At 46.8% G+C, this 17,154-nt stretch overlaps 2 protein-coding genes across 2 annotated transcripts in view; one reads left to right on the top strand and one right to left on the bottom strand.

Annotated features, from left to right (window-relative positions):
* The first annotated feature begins 1,056 nt into the window (after positions 1-1,056).
* GSG1 (germ cell associated 1) overlaps positions 1,057-17,154 on the top strand; it is a 90,390-nt gene continuing 74,292 nt past the window's right edge. Inside the window, exon 1 of the mRNA XM_062624157.1 lies at positions 1,057-1,254. The gene's annotated coding sequence lies outside the window, so the exon portion shown is untranslated. The remainder of the gene's footprint in view (positions 1,255-17,154) is intronic.
* LOC134166482 (histone H2B 5-like) overlaps positions 7,005-17,154 on the bottom strand; it is a 218,780-nt gene continuing 208,630 nt past the window's right edge. The window contains exon 2 of the mRNA XM_062624160.1: positions 7,005-7,017. The gene's annotated coding sequence lies outside the window, so the exon portion shown is untranslated. The remainder of the gene's footprint in view (positions 7,018-17,154) is intronic.

Genomic DNA, 17,154 nt, shown 5'->3' with positions numbered 1-17,154 from the left:
GCACACTGACCTCTGTGTCTGGGGAGGGGATCTGCATGCTGCGCATGGCAACTCTGGTGAGGAGGTGCAAACATCAATGTGAGGCTGTACTTAAGGCTTTAGGACACAAATTCAACACAAGTAAATCTGGCCCAAATGTCCTGGTATTTTAGGCACCTACCCTAAGGAATGGAGGAATAAAACCATCTTTCCTGAAGTGAGTGGTCTCACCTCTGCGCTGTCATGGCTACACCAAGGGAAGACTCCATAGGGCAGCTTCACCTATTAGATGGGTTCTAGGACCAGAAAGAAGCTGTGGTGACCTCAGTCCTGGTCTCAGCTTCTCGTGTGTTCAGGGTAAATCCCTTAGTCCTAGGGAGAAGACTTACAACAGTGTGTAGGTGCCTGACAGTGAGATCTTCAGAAACTCATGGGCACCCAAGTACATCAGTAAATTTGCACCTCACACAGTCCCTCACAGCAGGATCCTGAATATATCTGTATGGAGAAGCTACTGGGTGGCTGGTGGACCACCACTCTGGGGAACACCACTCTGCTTGAGCCCAGGGGAGCTGAATAGCAAATGGCTGCAATGATGGGGAAATTGAACTCACCAGAAACCTTTTCCAGCCTGAGTAGTGAGCTGCCCCCTCTGCGAGGGCTCAGCCCAGCTTTCCTACCAGGTAACCAACTTCAGACAGACATCATTACAAAAGAAAAAACAAAAATCTACCTCTCAGATTTTGTATTTTTACTTGCCCAAATGTGAATTTCTCCCCTTCCCACTGCCTAGTTGCACCGGTCTATAGTCAGATTGACACTGGTCAACCAAGGGATGGGTTTTCTATACACCCACATGTGTCTTGGTGACGACGGAAGCCCTGTTGACAAACTCTCTGTACCAGGTTACTGTGCAGTAAGGACATGCTTCTTACAGACACAAAACTCACCAATGAGTGAAACAGCTTTTCTTTCACTAAATATGCCATTCATTTAAAATGTCTATCCTCTGTGATAGGGTCTTCCACGCATAGCGATGGAAGGTGTGTGGGCTGGGACTATGCCTTAGCCAAAAATATTGTAGAGATCTAACAGAAACATTGAGAGCTGAATGGATGGGCATGAACAGCACCAGAGGACGTGGCAGAAGGACAGGAATGACAGCCGCTGGTGACACCTAAGCTAGAAGATTATCAAGATCACAGCACATCTCACAGCTGCTCAGAATATACCCAGATTGGGAAAAAGCAAAAGACAGACTGAAGCCTTTAAGAGGTAAGATAAATGACAAGCCTGAAGCCACTAAAGATGGTAAGGAGACTAAAGAGAATGAGTAAATCAATAGTGTTTCCTAATACTTCTGACAGGTGGACCAGGGTAGGGAGACAAAAAATCACAACCACTGTGAACCCTTAAAGTGAGCAAAAGGCAGCTCCAAAACCAACCTGTGGCCACCTGCCTAAGAGGAGCTCTGGAGTTGTGATGGCTTGTTAGCTCATGTCCCTTGTCTCCCTGTCTTTGCAAGGAGTCCTAGCTCCAGCACATAGGCACCTGTTGGTGCCTGAGAACACATGGGCATGAAAGAATGACTGTGAATGAAATCAGTGGTTTAGAATAAAATCATCTCCCCCAGTAAGGTCTCTCATTGAACTCTCCTGCGTTAGTTGAGATTTGTGCAACAGCAGAGCAGTCCAGTTCCTAGCAAGGAAGTTGAAGTGTGATAAACCCTAAAGGATGTTCTGCATGAAGAATACGGGATATTCATATGCAGCCCCATAAAGGTAGGTGTGCTCTCCAAAGCCTGTGGCTGAATCAGTTCTTAAAGCTCCTCAATTTGGCATTGCTTTCCTCTCCATACAGAATGTAACTGAAGGAGGGATAATTTTCTCTCTTCCTCTGCTTCTTTCTTTCTCCACCACCTGTTCCCACATATGATGTCTTCCGTCACCAGAAACTGTATGTTGAATGAGCAAACGCTGGTGCATGGCTGTAGTCCTGAGGCAAAGGTGAGTTGGGAATATTGAAAAGGCAGGCTGTGAACGAGGAGGGAGAAATTCTAGAGATTATATATGTTCTTCCTTCATTTCTCTGTAAACTCTGGCTTGAACTCATGTGTGAGCTGTAAGACAGCTGTCAGACTGAGCACTGCTTATTAAATATATCTAGTGAGGAAACGAGGGTTGGGCTATAGCAATAAGGAGAAGCAAAGCCTTCATCCCAGTTGGCAGATGGCTACTGGCTAGGTGCAATGCTCGTCTTCCCAGGGAGACTGGGAGCGACTGCAATTTTATCCTCCCCTCTATCTCTAAGCACCTCAGGGTGCTCAGATAACACAAGTGAAGTCCCCACTCACTTTTTCTCTCAGAAAGTGGGGAACTATGCTCACCACTTAAACGCAAAATGGCGTCTTTATTCCTTCTGCTCTTCTAAGCCCTGCTGACTTCAAGCAGAACTCCTGCTGTGCAAGGCTACAGCCGTAGATAACACTGCAGCAGTTTTGTGGCTGTGTAAAGAGCCAGTGTTTAGAGGGTGCCTGGGTCCTGCCTGTCCCACTGTCTGCCCACTGCATACACTGACATGTGACTGGGTTGGAGGTGGAGGGTGGCAAAAGGACCAGGATGAAAATAAGCAAAACCAAAAACCCTGGGACAGCCGCAGATTTTCATTTGTGTGATATGTGTCTGTACTGGCTGGGCTTGTGTGAAAGAACACCCGCTATGCATGGTACCAGTGGGACCTAAAATGTAATGACCCACCAAGTCAGAGCAATGGTCCCAGCAGCCCAGCTCCCAGCGTCCTATGGCCTTGGTGACTGTAAAGCTTGTTAATATCCTTCCAAAGAAAAGACCCCAGCCATTTTGGCCTCTCCTCCCAGGCTGGCTGCTCCATCCCCCTGGCCATTTAAACTGATCTTCTCCATGCCCAATCTGACTCCACTCTGCCCTCCTGCAGAGCAGGGACCTGAACTGTCTACTGTTCTCCAGACCTGAGTGCATCCTGGGTTTATATAGTAGTAAAAAGATACAAAGAAAGAAGCCTGCAGAGTGGCATCCTGTTCCACTCAAGAATCATCCACTTTGGTCAGCACTAACTTTGACACTTCTTCTTGTCCATTCCTACTATTGGACAAAAGTATTTTCATCAACAGCTGTGTTATTTCTCCAACCTTTCCTGTCCTTGTATACACAACACTAAGCAGAGAAACTTCCACAGTGATTTTGCAAGAGAGAGATCCTGACTTCTTATTCTGTAACATGGTGACTGCTCAGCTCAAAGCTCAGGCTCCATTGCAAGCAATGCAGTGAAGAGAACCCCAATAGTTGCATCCACAAGGGAAATGCAGCCACCTCTGGGCAGGCAGGTAGAAGAATGTGGTGACACAGGGAGGGGTGAAGGTGAGGGCTACTGCTAATGGAAGTGGCTTGAGGGGATTTTGAAGCAGACTAACTGCCTGAGTTAGCAGTTGTCTCGTAAGCCAACCTTCCAGCCAGTATTTCTGATGACCTTGCTGAAAAGTCTACTATGAACCACAGGAGCAAGAATGAAGGAAGAAGTAAAGACTTTTCCTGATTCTCAACTGCTAAAGATAGCTTTGGATTTTAGTGGAAAAGAGCAACCAAGAAAGAAAGAAAAGAAAGCGCAGTCAGTTTCTGGGGACAGAATGATACAGCAGTGACTTGCAATATCTAAAACTCAAATGTCCCTGCACAAAGGCCATGCTTTTTTTAAAGAAAGCATTTAGAAACTGCATATTCTTCAGCAATTGCTAACCGGACCATGGTAGGACTTCAGAGCATCACTTTACACCCATAATATTGCTTCTAGCACAGTCAGTACAGACTTTTGCTATTTCATCCAACATCTTTCAGATAGGGAAATGGAAGAAAGGGGGCAGCCTGTGCTATAGTATTGCATGACTGTGGCTGTAGGAAATCTCCTTGAGGCCTGCTGGCGTCATGTGTGCCAGTTGGATGCCCTGGGGGAGATGGTAGCAGGTGAAGGAACCATCAGCCTCCCAGGTGAAGTGAAGGGGTTCTCAACTGCTTGAGCATCACACAGGCACTTCCAGGGGGCCTGTGGCATGGCAGACTGAGGCATCCTGTCCTCAGCTCCTAAGATACAGCTAGGGCAAATGTATGTTTTGTGGGAGACCAGGATATCCCTCAGAATGGTGAAACAGCCTAGAAAACATATTTGCTCATTTTCATCCAGGTCCTTTTGCTGAACTCGGCTCCACAACAGAGACAAGTAACTTGGGCCTTCTTAGTGTCATCAGCTAAAAAATGGGGCTAATATTAAGCTTACCTACTTTCCAGTGAGTTATAGCTAATCAGAGTTAGTGTTAGTTAATGTTTGCACAGCTCTGGGACGTGAAAATGGCGATATCATGCTAAGTATTACTCATGGTGCCTAGAAACCATGATTCTTCATAACCAGAGCAGTCAGCAGCTCTGAGGGTAACACAGCCTGGTAGGTGCACTGTCTCCAGGAGGATAATCCATTTCACCCATGCCGGTCTGGGGCAAGGAGCAGGCACTCAGAGAGCAGGGGAGAAGCACAGTGGTCCCAGCAAGGCACCATTCTGAAGGGGAAAGGAAAATAGTAGGAATTGATTGAAACCCAAAAGAGGGATTTGGAAGTGTGTGATGCCATTTCCTAAGCTTGGATTTTGTCCAATACACTTGGAACAATACCCTACATTTTGGTGATTGATCCGGAACAACTACTCATGTCAGAACATTGGCTTGCAGCCTCTTCCAAGAGCCATCCCCAGACACAAAGAGGTCTGACCACCTGTAGGGGTGTGATCCACCAGGGAAACAGAGGGAGGATTGTCATGCTCTGAATCACCAGTGCTGTTTTTTACAGCTCCCCAGTGCTAACCTACATATTAGCTGAGGAGTTGGCTACAGCTCCTGGCCAGCTTCCATACTTAGCAGTTGCATTCTGGTACCCTGAAATCCCCCTCCTCATGCACATGCGTACTGCATGGTTTCAGAGGGACACAGGAGCTATCACTACTTTCTGTGCAAAACTCCTGCACAGTGGTGGAGCTGGTTCATTCTTCTCAGGAACAGGCTCCATTTCACTGCTGCAAGACATGAATTATGAGTCTGGAAAGGTTCTAAAAACTCCTTGGGACCCTTTGGAAGGAAGATGCAATCTTGAGATGAAAAGCGGTATTAAAATGTCACCCGGTTTGACTGCTGGCACAAATGGGGCCTATGGCTTTGACTAGGGAGAAGTATCCTCATGATGCTGTAAGGCATAGATTGCTGACACTAAGCATATTCCATTTATGAAGTCATAAAGGTGTCTGTACTAGGTAACTGATTTAGGATTTTGTTCCTCCTTCCTCCTCCTCTCCTTGTTCTGTGATTTTTCTTCAACCTTCTCCTCCTCCCCACACTTTCTCTTCTCCTCCCAGAGAAGCTGAGTATCTCCTGCTGTCAGAACCATTATTCTCCCCTGTATCAGAATGAATGATTAGTCTTTGTCTAGTTGCTTCCGTGATGAAGTGCAGATGAAAGAATATTCTCGTGAGTAACCAAGGGCGTCACTCCCTGTGGGGCTGTTGGGAACATGGTACAGCTCTCCATCAGCTTACAGGCAGGGAATTGCATGTCCTGCATGAAGGTACATTTGTATCCAGTCTCTGACACAGTACCACGTGCAGGTTGCCGTGCTTGAAGCTGGGGCACATACATCCCCAAGATGAATGTGTGCACATGATGATCTCTTTGCATTCATCTGTGGGCTGCTACAGATACCCAGCTTGCCTTCCTCATTTCCCTGTCTCCAAACCTGTCTAGTCCTTCCCAGTCTCAGTATACCTCCTGGATAACAACCATACTAAGAGGAGGCTTCTGGGGAGGTCTGGGGTAAGGAGACATGTGGTGAGTGGAGAAAGGATATTAGACAGCAATAAAGTGTAAAGGACACCCCATACTTCCTATAAATATCCCAACAGCTCCCTTGCTTCCTAGCAGCACTAATGAGGCTCAACAGGAGTGAGGGGGGGCAACAAAGTAATCACTGATGAACAATCAGAGATGGTGCTTGGCTGCTAATGGGACTAATGAGCTGCTTTGCATAAAATGGGGGGGGGGGAGGAAAAGGAGCAGATGGGCTCTTGGAAGGAAGGCCAATGACATCAGGAGCACCATGAGTGTCCTGCAGCATGGCAGCAGTTGCTGCTGTCTGTCTGCTCCTTCCCTGGCAGGAGGCACTGACCACAGGAGAGCCAGAACTGGGCAGCTCTGCTTGAGTGGCTCAGGCACAGCTTGAATCCTGGTGTGAACCACAGTTTACCTCAGCAAGCCTGGAAGGGCTTATGTTATCCTTGTGCATCAGAGAGGTTAAGCCAGTCCTTTACTGAAGAAAGCGGGACACGTCTTCCGTAAATCCAGTGTCCAAGCCATGGATATGCAGACCTCCAAAGGACAATTCCCCCTACACTTAAAGATATCCAAGTTAAAGGTGCCAGGTTCTGAAAGTGTGTTTATGATGGCAGGCTGGATTGCTTCTCTGTCCTCTTAGTGGGCACCAGGTATGACCAGACAAACACCCTGGGGTTTATTATTTTGAAGGGGAGTAGCACCTTGTTCCCTACCTTTTGCCAGTAGGAACTGGGGTCCAACTGCAGGTGAGAAGCTGAGTTTTCACAGGGAGATGGCAACTCTGATATGGTTGAGGAAGAAGTGTACAGGAGAAAGAGACAGGCATATGCTGCAAAGGAGAGATGCTAATCTGTGCCTCAGTCAGCCAGGCATAGGCAAGGGGAGAGTATCACATCACACCACTAAGGCTTGAAAGATTTTGTGACTGAAGGAATAGGGTGTCCTGGTGCACTCTGGCAGTGTATGGCAGGTTCAAAAAGAGGATTTCCCATCTTGAGATTATGACACAGGAAAAACACATTTGAGTCACTTTTCCTTGACACATTAATGCCATTTCTACTATGATTACTAATGTGAGACTGGAGAGACTATGGTGCCCTGTTTTGCCTCCTACACCTGACTGCTGATCCTTCCAGCACTGCCAGGTGACAGCAGGAATACCGTCTCTGTCACACTACTTCAGTCTTTGACTCCTCTTCTGAGACTGCAGGCAACCAGACAAGCTATGATCTCTATTGCAATCTGGACAAGTGTCTGTTAATAGCCAGCCTGAGGTTCCTTAATGTGTTTCCCTTTCATAGAAGCTTCCAGAACAGCCAGAAGATGGTAACAACCATGCAACAAGAGCAGCAGGTTAGAAAGGCTGCAGCATTGCTCTTGTCTGAATTCAGAAGCAGATGCTATAAATTATCTTGCAAATGGAGCTGTAGGAATGATTTTCTACCTCACATCCGTAATGTATTGGTGCTTTATCTAGGTACACAGCTGTGGGTGGGGTGTCCTCACAGAAGGGAGAAGGCACTGAGATCTCCGCCCACTTATTAGCTTGTATTAGAAGAGATGATTATGGGATGGGTGCAGCTGCTCTATCAGAAAAGAGCTAATGAAAACCTTTCTTACCCCTAGGGCAGGCTCTGTGCAAGGCTCTACATTGACTCCCATTCCTGATATGGTCTCCGGTGTAGGGTGCATCACCAGCGTGAGCTGGACATAAAGTACCAGTTCTGTACTTAGAGCAGCCTGTAGGCTATGTAAAGCCACCAAATATTCAGATGTCCCCTATGCTTCTCTAACTTTTGCAGGGAAAAGTGGTAATAAGAAGGAATAATTTAGTACTGGGCAGATGAGAATCACAGTGCTATGTTAACTTGAAGCCAGCCCGTTGGGATGCCCTTGGTGTTGAGTTAGGAAAGACTGCATGCCTTGGGGGTGTTCACAGGGAAGCCATGCTCCCCTTCTCCTCAGAGTTATTCCAGCTGCTGTTTCTCCTGTGCTCCAGCGTCCTGCATGTTGAACTCTAACATGAATTTCCTGAGTTGAGCCCAGGAGGATGTAATACCTATATGTAAATGTGGAGATCTGAGGTGAGGTGTGAGGCAGATCACTTACAGCATCTTTGTGTTGTTTGTGGAATATTCAGTCCTTTTGCATTTGTTGAGTCTCTGTGTTCTCTCTGAGTCCTGCACTGTGTCTTGCTGTGACTGTCCCTGTATCACTGCCATACCTGTAAGGGCTACTGAAAATGCTTTTACAGGATCACCTTCCTGCAGCTTTGCAGGAAGTGGCAGAGGAGCCTTGCAGAAAAACCCTGCAGGTTTTCTCTGACTCTACATGGAGAATATTGCAAGAAAAAGAAATTTAAAAGACATGGTTGGCTCAAAATCTGCATCTTTTCAAATGGCCACTGTGCTGTTCTGATGCCTGATCAGAGAAAGAAATCTACCTCTTTGGTAATGTGGGTAATGTTATGCTGTCCTTAACGACTATAATGATATGAGGCTGATGGAGGCCAGAGTCTTGTGCACACATAGGTGTAGATGTCTAGATTTTGTGTGTTCTGAGAGTATACAGGAGAAATCCATGGTAGGTGACTGGAGCAGAACATGAAATCAGAATGGACAAGATGCCACATGGATTTTGCTCTTATGGTTTGTCAGGGGTGAGTGAATGGCACTTGACTATGTGGGAGGAAAGAAAGGCTGGATGCCAGCCCATAGCACTAAGGAGGGGAAGTATTACAATGTAATTGCAGAGCACAATGGGAGGATGTTATCTGTGGCCATTGGTTTTTGCCTGGTCTGCTTTCTAGAAGTGTTTTGCCAGCTTCAGGCTGTGATTGACATTTACTGCCAGCTCCCCCAGAGAAAGGAAAGGAAACTGCTGTGCAGGCCCTAACACCTATGTACATTTTCCCCTTCAGGATCCAGGGGTGTTAAGGTTGCTCATGCGGAGCACAGTTTTGTAACATTCACCTGCTGATGGTGATCCTGGCATTGGTGCCTGAGAGAACATGTACTTGTTTTCTCTAGCTATTGGCACATTTCAGTCTCTACTTGCCTCCTCCCCATGTTTCCTCTCCCAAAAGTTAGCCAGGTGGAAGCAAGAAGCACAGCAGATAGACCTGTCCAACACAAAATTTGCCTAGCATGTCCTTTCAGAGTTCGGCCCTTAAAATATAGGAGAGGGTGGTTTATTGCTGCCCTAAGTGACTGTACTGCAGCTGATCAGTGTGTATATATCTTCCAGCTGGTAAATACTCTCCTGCTTCCTCTATGTAATATGCTATTAAGGCTGAAGCATGCTGGGTTATTTTTTATTTTGTTTAGTTGGTGCTCTTTCTAGTTTGGGAGGAAAATACCTTTGTTGAAACCATGGTGGGAAGAGGAGTGTCTGCCACATCCCCATAATCATGGAGCTGTTGCGCTGCCCGTATTTATTGCACCTATATGATTATGCTGGGTCCCACCCAGGAGCTGAGCTGCATCTGCTGAGTTCTTCAACTGGAAATGTGGCTCTGCAGATATATGTATCATTAAATGTTTGGGTGGAAGTCAGGAGCTGTAGGTTCAATCACTTCTATAATAAACTTTCAGTGTAACTTCAGACAAGGTGTTTTAACCTCTTATACTTCATCCCTCCCTCCCACCTGCAAAATACAGATATCTAAATCTTTCTCTTACCCACTTGCATTTTAAGTTCTTTGGAAAAAAGGAGTTTCTTTATAAAATGTGTGACAGTCTCTAGCATGACCATACCCTAGACAGTTTCAGTATTAAAGATGATTATTTTTAGTAAGGGATGATCTAATGATGCTCTTTGCAAAAGGATGAAAGCTATGCTTGGAGTCCTGTTCCAGTTCTTCTTATATCAGTATCTTCTGTGTCTCAGAAGTTTCCTCTCCTGTTTCATATTCCTTTTTTCTCTTGAAGTCTTTCATGCCATGATGCTGTGGCAAAAGAGCTGCCATGGAGCACCTCAGCTTTGACATGTATGTATGCAGGCAATGGGAGGAGACAGATGCGAACAAAGTCCTCTTATCTGGGGAGAGAGCTGCGACTTCATAATGCAAAATCTGCAGTCAGCAAGGATTTTAACTCTGAAGTTTTTCTGCTGAAACCACAGGTCTTATTCATACACCGAAGAAGCATGGTGGAAGGGCAAAAACCCACAAGGTGCTCAAACCTGCACAGACATTTGGCCTGTGACAGTCACCTACACATGCTCAGGAGCTCACTCTCTGTCATCTATGAGACATCCATTTCTGGGGGCTGTGTAACATCTGAGCACTTACATACATCAAGTGGAATATTTGAAAATGCACCCAGTTGAGAGAAGGGGTCTCTGTAGTTATCTTTCGCTTCACCAGCATTCCTAACAGGGAAAGTCCTCTTTCTCTGGTAGATTGCTCCAACAGAAGCACTATAGGACCCGTTGCCATGGAAACAAAACCTTTTCCTTTTCATATTTCAATAATGTATTGAAGGTTTTCAGGGACTTTTCCCATTTTTCCTCTGGCCTTTCAGCATTTACTGTGCATCATATGCTGGAAGTACAACGTTCTTAATCTTCAAAACCCAAACAAAAAATAACCCACAAAATTGTTCTCTTGTCTCAACTGACTGTCTCTCTGCCATCCATCCCTCATATTCCTTATCTCTGTCATTTGAGGCTTCAGCTTTCTATGACAATCTAACTCAGAAACAGCAATTTGCTTTGTGTGATGCAAAGTTCCTTTGCCTGTGCCCAAAAGCTCTCCCTAAGGGTGAGGAAGATGCCCTGCTACCATGGACCTGTCTTGCAGATGAAGTTTTTCCCTGTTACACAATGCAGTTGAATGTCGTTTAGGGTACTGGGGGTGAGGAGGCAGGAGGTGTAAGGATTTCCACTCATGGGAAGAAAGTGATGAAATGTGCTTTCACAGCAATGATTTCCATCTCTGCAGTTTCAATGCCTTACAGCCTCTGCTGTGAAACCTGAAGCCCCAGCCTCTTTGCTTCATTGAGCTGAGTGTACCTATTTATTAGAGTCTCAGTTGTTGAATAACACAACAAATGAAAGAAGAGATTTAGGAGCAGTTAAGCACTGAGCTGTAGAGATGGTCCTTACTACGCAGTGCAGCTGCCTGTTTCCTCACATAGTCCATTCCATTAACTACCCCTGCAGTTCCATCTAAACAATGCGTGTCCCACTGTAGCTCTTCCATTATGACCCACAGGTGACTCTTGTCTCATGAAAACTTCTGCGAAAAGCCTAGAAAAGGGTCTTATATTGGTGGTCGTCATGGTACATCCCCTCTGCATTCAGGGGCTGCACTTCAGATAAACATTATTATGAGCACATTCCCTACTCACTGCTTCTCTCTGCTCTTTCCGTGCCCCCCTACAAGCACAGCTTTGGGTACCTTTGCTTTTACCTGCTAAGCTGACTGCAAAGGATTTAGTGCATTTTGGTTTTGTTGCTTCTGAGTGTGTGGGAATAGCTGTGAGCTCTAGAGGGCAAACAGTGTTTTCTAGAAGATTAAAAAAATAAAAAGGCAATTTATTTGAATACAGCAGGGGTTTGGACAGCACTGAAGGCATCCTCTGACCCATCAAAAGAATAAGCTAGGACAAAAAGCAGTAGAGAATGCACAGGGTTACTACATTTACCTTCCAAGAATAAGAATGGGATCTGGATCTCCTAGCTGAGATACTGAGATGGGATCACAAGAGAGCAGATAAACAACAACCAGTTTTAATGGGTGTTGGGCCTACTGCAGAAAGAGAGAGGAATAAAGGGAAGGGGTGCCTATGATTCAAATTGCTAGTCTTTGGTAGCATGGGATCACATGCCCTAAACCACTCATCAACCATCATCACTAACTCCCCATCATCTAAATCAGTTGGCCCACTCCGGGAGAAGGGTTACAGTATCACAGTATCACAGCATGCTAGAGATTGGAAGGGACCTCAAAAGATCATCTAGTCCAATCCCCCTGCCGGAGCAGGAACACCTAGATAATGTTACACAGGAATGTGTCCAGGCGGGTTTTGGATGTCTCCAGGGAAGGAGACTCCACAACCTCCCTGGGCAGCCTGTTCCAGTGTTCCGTCACCCTCACTGAGAAGAAGTTTCTTCTCAAGTTTAAGTGGAACCTCTTGTGTTCCAGTTTGTACCCATTACCCCTTGTCCTATCATTGTTTGCCACTGAGTAGAGCCTGGCTCCATCCTCGTGACACTCCCCCTTTATATATTTATAGACACTAATAAGGTCACCCCTCAGTCTCCTCTTCTCCAAACTATAGAGACCCAGCTCCCTCAGTCTTTCCTCATAAGGGAGATGCTCCACTCCCTTAATCATCTTGGTTGCCCTGTGCTGGACTCTCTCCAGCAGCTCCCTGTCCTTCTTGAACTGAGGGGCCCAGAACTGGACACAATATTCCAGATGGGGTCTCACCAGGGCAGAGTAGAGGGGAAGGAGGACCTCTCTCGACCTACTAACCACCCCCCTTCTAATACACCCCAGGATGCCATTGGCCTTCTTAGCCACAAGGGCACAGTGTTGGCTCATGGTCATCCTGTCGTCCACTAGGACCCCCAGGTCCCTCTCCCCTACACTGCTCTCTAACAGGTCGCTTCCCAACCTATACTGGAACCTGGGGTTGTTCCTGCCCAGATGCAGGACTCTACACTTTCCCTTGTTATATTTCATCCAGTTATTCCCTGCCCAACTCTCCAGCCTGTCCAGGTCTCGCTGGATGGCAGCACAGCCTTCTGGCGTGTCAGCCACTCCTCCCAGCTTAGTGTCATCAGCAAACTTGCTGATAGTACACTCAATTCCCTCATCTAAATCGTTGATGATTATATTAAATAATACAGTACTGTCCCAGTACTGACCCTTGAGGCACTCCACTAGTTACAGGCCTCCAACTAGACTCCGCCCCATAGACTACAACTCTCTGGCTTCTCTCCTTCAGTGGGTTGGAGGGGAACATTACCAGAGCCCAATGGGGACAGTGCTGGAAGGCTTAAGAGTGCAATAGCACAGCATGTATGTGTCACTGCCTCCCATGGAGATTAGTTTCTGCTGTGTTCTTATCTGTGCTCTCAAACAGAGTCAGGCTGAGCTAAGTCATTATCTGGTTAGGAGACTATAACTTGGGCTAGAAAATAGGTTTTGATGGATTCAGCATTGGTGAAATTCCCACAGAGTCTGTGGAACATGCTCGCGCTACAAAAGTGTGCACTTAAAGTCGTGGAAAGCTTTGCTCCCCAGGTCCAAATGACACATGGAGCCAAAAGTGCTAAACCACATTCTGAGTTCACAGCTTAGTGACAGAATTGTCTACCACCAAGGAAAGTGCTTGAGACTAAACCATTATGTAATTGCACTGCAAACTCATAATTACTTATTGTGTTTCTTCCCAAAGATGAAGGGCTGAACAGAGAGTCTCTTATTTTGTAGTAATTACTGATAACAAATTGTTTAGTTAAAGCTTAGTAAAGATACTTCTGGTCAAAGCCTCTTTTTTTTTCCAGCATGAACTAAAACTATTTTTGGCCACAGCCCAAAGAGGTGACATTTCAAAGTATGAATAACTAGCATAACAACTTGCAATTGTGTGAGGACAACTAAGATCTACGTTTCCTGTAATTCCTTCTGTTGTCTGCTGTTTTTTCTCATGATCTGGACCATCTTAGTTTGGTTAAACAGCCAAATAAAAAGGCAAGAACCATGTTATTGCTACAGTTTTGTCCAGTGCCTTGCACGAGAGCTGCTGGGGATGGCAGCAGAGATGAGACTACTTCTGCAATGAGATGAGCAGAAATGGGCTGCACAGAGCTGGGAGGGTGGTCCCATGGGAAATGCAATCATCACCCTGGTACCAGTCACAGTTAGTGGCACTGGGCCTTAAATCCTCATCATCAGAATTATCAGTGATCAGTGCTGGCAGGAAAAAGGGGAGCAGTTTAAGCAGATGGAATGTCTCTAATCTTCCTAGTAGTTGCGTTCGTGTGTTGGTGCCATGAGGGCAAATAATCTGTACATCTAAATCCCTTGTTTACACTTGGAGTGTATCCAAATGGATGTCAAGGTAAACAATCACAAATCCTGGCTTGGACTGTCTATCCATGAGGCCTCCAGCGAAGTCACCAGGCTGGATGGTTCTGGACTATGGTCCCTGCCAAATGTACATAAGGCTTCCTCTGAATATTTCCTTTAGAGCAGAACAGTCTTACTGGCACGGCTTTTAGAAGCCAACCCCTGCACTGGCACCACAGCCAGTCTGAGCCTCATCTTGTGGTGGAAAGGGGCTCTGGGACTGATAAAGAGCAGGAATCTGGGACAGCAGGGAGCATGTGGGTGACAGCCTTTCCCAGGACATGCGTGCACACTGGTTTCCCCAGGTGGAGGTCTGTGCTCTTTAGAGGGCAGCAATGTGAGGGTTCCATGTGCCCTTCTGTAACAGTGACGTGCCATAAGGCTGTGCTCTGGGGCTGTCCATCTTCCAGGGTATAAACCAGCAGAGCTGTGTGGCATGGGGCAGGAGGCCAGTGTGCTCTCTAGGCAAGAGGGAGGCTGCCTGTGTTTGCAGTTTGACTGCAGTAGGAGCAGGCAGTGGATGTCCCTCTGCCCACCAAGCCAGAGTCCCAGTCAGAGGTGCATCCTCCAGCTACTCCATCCCAACTCAGCACTGCTGGCCCCTTTCAGTCAGAGCCTGTAGCTGTCACACTGGTGGCTCAGAGATTAAGTGCTTCCTATCACCTCTGCAGACCAGCCTCAGCCAGCCTTGCTTCTGTAGCCACTTCTCAAGCCCTTCCTAACTCTTCAGAGCTGCCCATCTGATGCATGAAGTCTTCCTCAACACCCTCAATGCATTGTTTTCACTTGCCAAAGTTCCTCCTCTGGATGAAACAAAGATCACAAAAGAGGATGTGTCTGGGGAAGACTTGACCTATACTAGTCCTAATGTTGGTGACTTCTGCTAGGAGTACAGTAATTTTGTCTTTTTATTTTTATTGTTTTATAACTCTATCATGTTTTAAAAATGAAGGGGTTTGAGTGAAGGAGATGGAACTAATTGGGCATTTGGGGCAAGCTTGCAAAAAGTTCTTGGGGTTTTGAAACGGTTAATTTTGGACACAGCTAAAGACTCGATTTAGGTGGGATAGGACTTACAAACACTGAAAAATACAAACATTGCTTTTAAAAAAGTGACCTTGCTGAAAACAAGAAAAATAAGAACATCTTTTCAGAGTGATTAAATAACTACAAACTATAAGGGAGGTCAGTTTGGAAGAATGAAAGGGGTCTGGCTGGATCCTGCTTAGACTACTTTGCTTAAAATCTGCTTAAAAATATTGTTTCAGGTGGAATGTTACCGGAGGTTATATAAAAATGAACCAACATCTCTCTAGCTCTACTTTACACAGAAGTGAGAAATGCTAAAAGTGGACTTGCACCCTTTTGAATGGAGACAACCCTATTATTGTACAGTACAGAAAGAAAGGGACAGTCATGGCACAGAAGAATGTATAACCTCTAAAGGAAAGAACAGAGGGGAAAAGAAATACGGAGGGAAAAGATATATCCTGTCAGCAAAAAGAAAGCCTTCATAATATGTATTTGTTTTAGGATGATATGTTTTATTAATGACTTTTTAAACAGTGTTTGGGGTTGTTTGAAACACTGGTTTTATACAGATTTAACTAAATTGGTTTACAAAACAGTTGAATGAAGTCAGGCAATCTCTTAGAGCACAGACACCTGTATCACAAGTGTTTATGTTGGCTCAGCCTGTGTCAGTATATCATCCTTCCTTCACTGCCCAGCTTCTTCCCACAGCAGCTGCTTGTTTGCATTGCAGATGGCTTTGCCTCCCTCCCTCTGGAATGTGACCCTCTCCCACTGCACAGAAGAGTGGTGAGCTGGGGGAAGGACAGGCTGCAGGCAGGCCTGCCTCCCTGGTGAGGTTTTCGTGAGGTGGATTCTGAGGAGGAAAAAGAGGCAGAGGGGAGGGCTAGTGGTTTTGCAGATGCAATGCCTGCATCAGCTCAGAGATGCAGCTTGCTGCTGAATGCGGTGGAGCGCTGGCTCTCCCAACAGCCATTTTAATTGCATGAGCTCAGATCCAAGCAAAAAAGAAGTTGTTGGGTTTTTGTTTTTTTTCCAGAAATTAAGCAGTGCATGTGAAGATGCCACTTCTTCATATTTTGTCCCCAGGCTGGTTAATTTCCCTCTGCCTCAAAATGTCTTTTTGACTAGGTTACAGTGATGCTGTTGTTATACAGTTGCCTTTGAAGCAGGATTCCTCACTGTTCTTATGCAGAGCAGGCACCGGAGAGGTGCAGAGCAGTGAGCGCCCCTTCCAAATGAACCCCTGTTGAGCAGCATCCCTGCTGGTTTTAGACCTTTTCATGTTTTACTTGCTGGTTCCCACATGTTAGCAGGCGGCATTTCAGTCTCCACCTTTGGCTGATGCACAAGGATGAAGAAGTGTCGGTCAGGGTCCGTGGTGGATACATGAGATTCCCAGTACCTGTGTTTTGAGGATCAGCTGCCTTGAACTCGGCATGCCTTCCGGTGTGTCAGTTGAGGGTGCTGTGCATACCTGGGCATGCTGCTGTGTGGAAAAAAAATAGGGAGTGGAGCTTTCCTGCAGTACGACAAGCACACCCATTAAAAAACCACTTATGTAGGCTTTCCATCAGGAAGCTGGAAAGTGCTGTGCCCCTAACCAGTGTCTTGGTACTGCTACTTTTGCAGCTTTAATTTTGTAGCGACCTGTTGTGTGTGTCCTCTTGCAGCGAAGGAGTGGACCAGGATGAATTTATGCCATCAGACCCACGGACCACTTGGGACTTAGTGGGACCCTGGGGTGAGCGCAGGGGAGAAGGACACTCCGAGCCCCTCTTCTGCGAGAGCAGCCGGTCAGTGAGCGGTCGAGGGGCAGGAGGGGCTGGGGCTGCCCACCCCGCCATCAGGACGCACCGGCAGCCCCTCTACCCAAGGCGGAGAAAGGTGCCGCACTCACGCGCGTTCCGGAGCCGCAAAGGGGCCGGGCCGCGCCTCCACCGGGGTGCGGCGGGCGCCACCGTGCGGGCTGCAGAGGGTGCTGCGAGTGCCAGCCCCTACGGGAGGAGCGGAGCGGAGCGGGGCCGGGCCCGGCCTCGGAGCGCTGCGGCCCCTCCGGGCTGCCAGCCCCGCACTGCGCCTCCCCTGCAGGGTTGTGCCTGCGGGGCCCCGCATCCGCCCTCATTAATTTCTGCTTCACACTTCCTCTCACCTCGCCTC

The sequence above is a fragment of the Pezoporus occidentalis genome, unplaced genomic scaffold (assembly GCF_034315485.1).
Source record: "Pezoporus occidentalis ecotype Australia unplaced genomic scaffold, CSIRO_AGI_Poc_V1 ctg263, whole genome shotgun sequence".
NCBI lineage: Eukaryota > Metazoa > Chordata > Aves > Psittaciformes > Psittacidae > Pezoporus > Pezoporus occidentalis.
The sequence above is the reverse complement of the archived record's forward strand: the minus strand, read 5'-3'. Positions and strand labels throughout refer to the sequence as shown.